At 42.9% G+C, this 7,500-nt stretch overlaps 1 long non-coding RNA gene across 2 annotated transcripts in view; it reads left to right on the forward strand.

The window, feature by feature from the left end:
- LOC135116518 (uncharacterized) overlaps window positions 1-7,500 on the forward strand; it is a 31,544-nt gene that overhangs the window by 1,139 nt on the left and 22,905 nt on the right. Inside the window, exons 2-3 of one of the 2 annotated variants that reach the window (XR_010276367.1) lie at window positions 903-1,036; window positions 1,393-3,242. This is a non-coding gene — a long non-coding RNA (uncharacterized LOC135116518). Of the gene's footprint in view, window positions 1-902; window positions 1,037-1,392; window positions 3,787-7,500 lie in introns of those variants that run through there. The other variant, XR_010276366.1, reaches the window with a different exon arrangement.

Genomic DNA, 7,500 nt, shown 5'->3' on the forward strand with positions numbered 1-7,500 from the left:
CTTTTCGTCTCATCAACTCCTCTCCTCTAACTGACTGTCTTCAGCCTCTCTCTCACCGCCGCAATGATGCATATCTAGCTGTCTTCTACCGCTATTTTCATGCTAACTGCTCTTCTGATTTTGCTAACTGCATGCCTCCCCTCCTTCCGCGGCCTCGCTGCACAAGATTTTCTTCTTTCTCTCACCCCTATTCTGTCCACCTCTCTAACGCAAGAGTTATCCAGTATTCTCAATCATTCATCCCTTTCTCTGGTAAACTCTGGAACTCCCTGCCTGCTTCTGTATTTCCTCCTTCCTATGACTTGAATTCCTTCAAGAGGGAGGTTTCAAGACACTTATCCACCAATTTTTGACCACTGCTTTGACCCTTTTATGGGACTGGCATTTCAGTGGGCATTTTTTTTATTAGATTTTTGTTGCCCTTGGCCAGTGTCCTTCCTACATAAAAAAAAAGTAGTAGTAGTAGTAGTAGTAGTAGTAGTAGTAGTAGTAGTAGTAGTAGTAGTAGTAGTATATAGTAGTAGTAGAAGTAGTGGTAGTAATAGCAATAGTAGTAGTACTAGTAGTAGTAGTAGTAGTAGTAGTACAGTGGTAGTAGTAGTAGTAGTAATATAGTAGTAATAATAGTATATTATTATTATTAGTAGTAGTGGTGGTGGTGGTGGTGGTGGTGGTGTTGTAGTAGTAGTAGTAGTAGTAGTAGTAGTAGTAGTAGTAGTAGGTAGTAGTAGTAGTAGTCATACTAGTACATAGTAGCAGCAGCAGCATAAGTTGTACAGCAGCAATATAAGAAGTAGTAATTACGAGGACAACATTGGGCGGCACTTCATTTACCTCAGTCACACTGCTTCACCATATGTCACGCCCTCTATGCCACTCACTCCTTCCCCTCCTCCCATCAGGGTGGCGACGGCCATGACGCTCGTGGGGCCGGGGACTGCGCGTAGCATCAACTCAGATTCACCCTTACTCCAGCGAGTGTAAGACTGAGCCGAAGAATTTATCTTCACTCATCTGTGAACTCCAACCTGGCAATGTGTGTGTGTGTGTGTGTGTGTGTGTGTGTGTGTTGTGTGTGTGTGTGTGTGTGTGTGTGTGTGTGTGTGTGTGTGTGTGTGTGTGTGTGTGTGTATAAGATAAAATCTAATTATATAACGAAAAAAAGATAAGAAAGGAAAAATTATAAGTGGACATGCAATGAGTGATATATATATATATATATATATATATATATATATATATATATATATATATATATATATATATATATATATATATATATATATATATATATATATATATATATATATATATATATATATATATATATATATATATATTATTATATATATATATATATAAAACAACACTCTCTCTCTCTCTCTCTCTTAGGAGTACGAACTGGACAGCTTCAAATGGGAAAACTACACAAAATTAACGATCAAGGGGAAAGGGAACAGCTTTTTCCTGAAGCATCCTAAGTGCAGTGACAAGGATAGGAATGTGCACATCTACAACGCTTCACGAGTTACCACCGATCAACCTGAAAATGGCTGCTCGGTACAGCTCTTCCTTTACAACTGCACAGGCGTCACCATTGTGGGCGGCGTGAGCAGGGTGCGTCTGGAGTCTTCCAAGGCAGAAAAAGTGATCCCTTCCAGAAGTGACTCAGTTTGATGTTTATGACTCCCGGATCGGGGAAGTATCCTTGACCATTACCAGCAAAAAGTCGACTTTACATAACTCTACTATTGAACTGGTGAATAAGTTGGTGATTAACGGCTCCTTTATCTTCCAAATGAAAGACTGCAAGCTAGGTCACGTCAAAGAATTCATATACATTAACGACCAAACTCTAACTCAGGACTTGATGGTCGACCGTGAGTCCCCTTATGGCATCCAAGTTTTTAGAGGCAGCCTGAATTTTGAGGCTATTTTCGACGTAGTAGAGCCAGACGGTATAGTGGTGATGCCTGAAGCAGCACTCAGCTTGAAATTCGGAGAAATCCGCACTTTTTCCGAGGATTCCATTGTTGTCATGCCTGGGGGTATGTTGTCGCTGCATAACATGACGCTTGGACAAAATCTCTTTATCTCTTTCACTTTCGGAGGAGCTTCCGTCCAGATGTACCCAGTGTCGTTCTTAAAGCCCCCCTGGGTGGCGGCCCCATGGGGTGGATCGCCATCGGTGTGGGCTTTCGGTCCTCGTGGTGGGCAGCGTGACAACTGCGGCCATGACGTACTTCGTGAAACACAAGAAACGGTCCTTTTCCCGCGAACAGCGTGGATACCAACAAACTGCTCAGCCCAAGAACAATCTTCACCACAGACAGAAAAGGATACAGATTCACCTCGTCAACAAACACAACTTACCAAAGTCCATGCCAGCCCCTCCCAACCGCCCCTTACCGAATGTGCCCACATGGATGAGTGATATGCATTATGACGATGTGGTCACAGCTTTGTCACCCCCCCCCACCGAAATGGCTCCCCTACCAGAAGTAGCTCAGAGGCCTCCGTGCGCTTTACCAAAAGAATCCCAATCAACTAAACCCTCGCTTCATCGTAGCATCAAAGACAGATTTTGCGGCAAATCGAACTTTCTCCCCCCAGTAATGAAGCACAGTAAGCAAGATCCCCGCGATTGCCCTACCACCACCCCCGCCACCAGCTGAGGAACTGTACGACGACCTGGAGGACATGAATCTACAGCTTCCACCACTGCCACCCACCACCAACAGACCTCAGCTGCCAGTAACACGGAAGGACAAGCCACTTCCCCGCGACCTGTGAGCGACGAAGAACTGTATGACGACGTGGGGGACATGAGCTTACAGCCTCCCCCACCGCCACCCAGTGCTAATAAACCTAAGCTCTCCAAGGGGAAGCCAGTACCCGCCACCACCTTTACGCAAACCTAAGGTGCGCTAAATGTGTGTGTGTGTGTGTGTGTGTGTGTGTGTGTGTGTGCTGTGTGTGTGTGTGTGTGTGTGTGTGTGTGTTGTGTGTGTGTGTGTGTGTGTGTGTGTGTGTGTGTGTGTCGCTGCTCATCTATACTTTTAATGGGAAGGAAAGATGAACGAAGATGTTCACAAGCATACAGGAATTATGGATCAACTTCTCTTCCTTCAAGATACGTGACGCTAAGGATCTCATTTGCTGCATGGATCCTTGCATATATTTATTTGCCACAGTTTTTGTAGTAGTAGTAGTAATAGTAGTAGTAGTAGTAGTAGTAGTTAGTAGTAGTAGTAGTAGTAGTAGTAGTAATAGTAGTAGTAGTAAGGCACAAAAATGTTTTAAAAGAAATACACACATACATAATTATATAAACATGTATACACATTTTTGGCTTTATGAAGTGTGCTGAAATATATCCACAGATGACAAAAAGTTTGAAGCTTCTGCTTTTCACTCCTGTGGCTCTCAGTGGCGTGTGGATATTGTCAACTTGCACTACAGCATTGTCTTAAGATTGACGAGAGGCCACAGCATTCTGAGGGTTAAAGCCAGTCTTCAGAAACGCTCTGGTCTCTCACTGTGATTATTTTCAAAGGCCGCTGAGGTGATTAGTCGGGTCCTCAAGAGTGTTTCTCCCTATTAATAATGTAAAAATCTTGTTAATAGTGTCAATATAACCATGAAGAAAAACATCCTTAAAACCTGTGTAACTTCAAGTAGGAGCTTTTGAATGTAGTGAAGGTGCGGCGCAAGTATTGCAGAATGTGGTCCTAAGTCATGGAATAAGATGTAGTCTGTAGCACAGTAAACCTTCATGTTATACTGCATCGCCTCTCAGTCCCCTTGTTTACAATAGTAACAGTTATCAAAGGGATAGATAGGTAGTTAGATAGATAAATGGATAGATGGAGGGATATATAGATGGATAGATAAACATATATAACGTTGCGGATGAAATAATTTACAATGAAAAGTAACGAGGACAACAACAACAACAACAACAACAACAACAACAACAACAACGATAAAAACAACTACAACAACAGCAGCAGCAGCAGCGAACAAACAACAACAACAACAACAACAACAACAACAACAACAACAACAACAACAACAACAACAACAATGTCATCGCCAAGCCACAACTCAAACCTATCACTTCACACTCAACCCCCACACAACCCCCCTTCCCCATACCTACATCACAACCTATAACACATATTACAACTAGATTTACACACACACACACACACACACACACACACACACACACACACACACACACACACACACACACACACACACACAGCAAGGGGTAGAATCAAACACCACGTTCTCTTGACATTCAGACAGGACAGGATATCCTTTAGTGATTCTCTCTCTCTCTCTCTCTCTCTCTCTCTCTCTCTCTCTCTCTCTTCCTCATCTCTCTCTCTCTCTCTCTCTCTCTCTCTCTCCTCTCTCTCATTTACTTCAAATTCTGTTTTCTTCCTTCCCTTCCTTCTAATTCCCTTCTTTTCCCTTCCTTCCTTCCCTCTAATCCCTTCTCTTTCCTTTCCTTCTTTCCTCCTGATCCTTTATCTGTCCTTCCCTTCCTCCCCTAGCTTGATGTCTTCACCTTCCTTATCTTCGTCTAATTACCTTTGTGTGTCCTCCCCATTCATTCTAGATATAAATACGACTTATAGAAAGAAAAAAAAAAACAGGGTATGAGGATTATTTCTGACAGAGCAGAATGAGGCTCTTAAATTTACATTCCTTAGAGAGACGCAAAATAAGAGCGGGGATTTGACAGAGGTCTTTAAGCGGTTATAAGGGATGTATTAAGGGTGACATAAACAAAATTCTCAGGGTCAGTACTCAGGATAAAACAAAAAATTATGTGTTCAAGCTTGATGAAGTTACAATAGGAAAAAGAGAGATGGAATGTACGCCATTAACATATGGATGGAATAAACCCAGTAATCATGTTATATATGTTAAGTCATTAGGGAGTTTTTGAAAGTTTAGACAAATTTATGGATGAGGATGGGAGGAGGAATAGGGAAGGTATGTAGGTATGTTTCGCAGCGACTGCCACGTGTAGACCTGACGACATCCTGCAGCTTTCCTCATTATCTTTGTTCTTGTCTGTCTGATTAGCGCATTCAGGAAGTAAGGGCGGCTTCCGTGCTTGATCCAGCCAGGCACAGCACAGTGAAGGAGATACAGCCGTGTTGGATGAGCAGCCAGATTAGTATTGATCCCTTTATCATGAAAGCTATCATCCCAATTTTATCTTATCTTTTTTTTATGTAAGAGGGACACCGACCAAGGGCAATAAAAATGTAAAAAAAAAAAAAAGTCCACTGAGGCACCAGTTCCCAAAAAGAAATCAGAAACGATCATCTTGAAATCTTCAAATCTCCCTCTTGAAAGAATTTAAGTCATAGGAAGGACGAAATACAGAAGCAGACAGGGAGCTCCAGAGTTTACCAGAGAGAGGGGTGAATGATTGAGAATATTGGTTAATTCTTGCATTAAAGAAGTGGACGGAATAGGGGTGAGAGAAAGTAAAGTCTTGTGCAGCGAGGCCGCAGGAAGAGGCATGCAGATAGCAAGATCAAAAGAGCAGATTGCGTGAAAATAACGGTAGAAGAACGGAGAGAGAGAGAGAGAGAGAGAGAGAGAGAGAGAGAGAGAGAGAGAGAGAGAGAGAGAGAGAGAGAGAGAGAGAGAGAGAGAGAGAGAGGAATGCTCAAACATAAGGCAGCGAGGCTAAAATAAATGAATGAATAAATACTTAAATAAAATTGATGACGGTTTGTTGAAAGATTGAATTACTGTCTTTCACGTCATTCAGTGTCATTCCTTTAGAAAAAAAAAAAGAAAAAGAAAAGAAAACAGTGAAATAAGAAGTCTATTAAAAATTCTGATCTCAGTGAAAAGTTGAACACACACACACACACACACACACACACACCACACACACACACACACACACACACACACACACACACACACACACACACACACATACACACCCACACACACACACACACAAGGAATGAGAAAGAAAAAAACAAGATCACCCGAGTTTTCTTTTTTTTGTAGTACCGTTCTTTAGCGATGGCAGGTTCGTCTCTCTCTCTCTCACTCCCTCTCTCTCTCTCTCTCTCTCTCTCTCTCTCTCTCTCTCTCTCTCTCTCTCTCTCCCCACCAACGTCTCTGTTGTTGTACTCATAAATTTACCTCCTCCTCCTCCTCTCTTCTCCTCCTCCTCCTCCACCTCCTCCTCGTCGTCGTCGTCGTCTTCGTCGTCCTCCTTCCGTTTTCCTCTTCTCTCTTATTCCTTCCTCTTTACCCTACATTTTATCTCTTCCTTGTTCTCTTTCTCCTCATCCTCCTCCTTCTTCTTCATCTACTCCTCCTCTTCCTCTTCCTTCTCATGCCCCTTACAGTTTCTTCCTTCTCTTCCTCCTCCTCCATGCTACTCCTTCCGCGTTCTCAGTCCTCCTCCTCCTTCTCCTCCTCCTCCTCCTCCTCCTCCTCCTCCTCCTCCTCCTCTCAGTCACGTTCGGTGTTATTCTTTATTTCTTGCTCGCTCAGGAAACTCTAGAGATAATTTTTATGAAAGCCACAACCACTCTCTCTCTCTCTCTCTCTCTCTCTCTCTCTCTCTCTCTCTCTCTCTCTCTCTCTCTCTCTCTCTCTCTCTCTCTCTCTCTCTCTCTCTGACATATATGGAAGAGGAATGTGAGAAGCAGACCAATTATTCCTCCGGTTGTTGCCTGAATGGAGGGGAGAAGGGAGAGGAGGGAAGAAGAGAGAGGAGGAGGGAGGAAAGGAGGAACGGTGTGGAAGAAGAATGGTGGGAGGGAAGGTGGTGGTAGGGAGAGGGAAGGGGGAGGGAAGGCAAGGGAAGGGAAGGGAAGGGAAGGGAAGAGGAGGGAAGGGAGGGAAGGGAGGGAGAGAAAGATAAAAAGTGAGGGTGAGAAGGATGAGAAATGAGAGGGAGGAGATAAGGAAGGAGTAAGGTATTTCTCTCCGGGTGTGAGGAGGAGGAGGAGGAGGAGGAGGAGGAGGAGGAGAAGGTAACCATGAATAAGACAAGAAGGAGAAAGAAGATGAGGATGACAATGATAAAGAAGAAAGTGAATATTATAATGAACTGAAACAACAACAACAAACAACAACAACAACAACAACAACAGCAACAACAACAATAACAACAACAACAACAACAAGAAAATAATAAGTACATAAAAGAAAAAAATGAATATAAACAAAGACGAAGCACAGAGAGAGAGAGAGAGAGAGAGAGAGAGAGAGAGAGAGAGAGAGAGAGAGAGAGAGAGAGAGAGAGATTACTGCCAGACCTCCATAACACTTCATCTAAATATTACAGAACAAATGACATAAAATTAAACAAGCCAACATAATCAAGCCTTGCATTTTTAAACCAATTTGTTCTCTCATAAGGGTCTTTAAACCCCACAGAGATGACTACCCTGGTTGTCATGGTTCCTTTCCCAACTGATAGCGCAGAATCCTTGCTGA

The sequence above is a fragment of the Scylla paramamosain genome, chromosome 31, assembly GCF_035594125.1.
Source record: "Scylla paramamosain isolate STU-SP2022 chromosome 31, ASM3559412v1, whole genome shotgun sequence".
NCBI lineage: Eukaryota > Metazoa > Arthropoda > Malacostraca > Decapoda > Portunidae > Scylla > Scylla paramamosain.